Raw genomic sequence first — 468 nt, forward strand, 5'->3', positions numbered from 1 at the left:
TCATCTCCACCTTCTTCTCCTTCTTCACCGCCTTTCCCTCCTCTTTCTTTTTCACCTCCTCCTCTTCCTCCTCTTCCTTCTTCTTCCCCCTCCTCCTCCTCCTCTTCCTTCTTCCTTCCCCTCCTCCTCCTCCTCTTCCTTCTTCTTCCTCCTCCTCCTCCCTCTTCTTCCTCCTCTTCCCTCTTCTTCACCTCCTCCTCCTCCTCCTCTTCCTTTTCTTCTTCACCTCCTCCTCCTCCTCCTCTTCCTTCTTCTTCACCTCCTCCTGCTCCTCCTTTCCTTCTTACTCCTCCTCCTCCTTGTCCTTCTTTTTCGCCTCCCCTCCTCTTCTTCTACTCCTCCTCTTTTCTCCTCCTCTTTCTCCTCCTCCTCCTTCTTTTTCTTCTTCTTCACCTCCTTCTTCTTCACTTCCTCCTCCTGCTCCTCCTTTTCTTCTTACTCCTCCTTCTCCATCTCTTTTTCCTCCAC

Source organism: Penaeus vannamei, chromosome 42, assembly GCF_042767895.1.
Source record: "Penaeus vannamei isolate JL-2024 chromosome 42, ASM4276789v1, whole genome shotgun sequence".
In the NCBI taxonomy this organism is placed as follows: domain Eukaryota; kingdom Metazoa; phylum Arthropoda; class Malacostraca; order Decapoda; family Penaeidae; genus Penaeus; species Penaeus vannamei.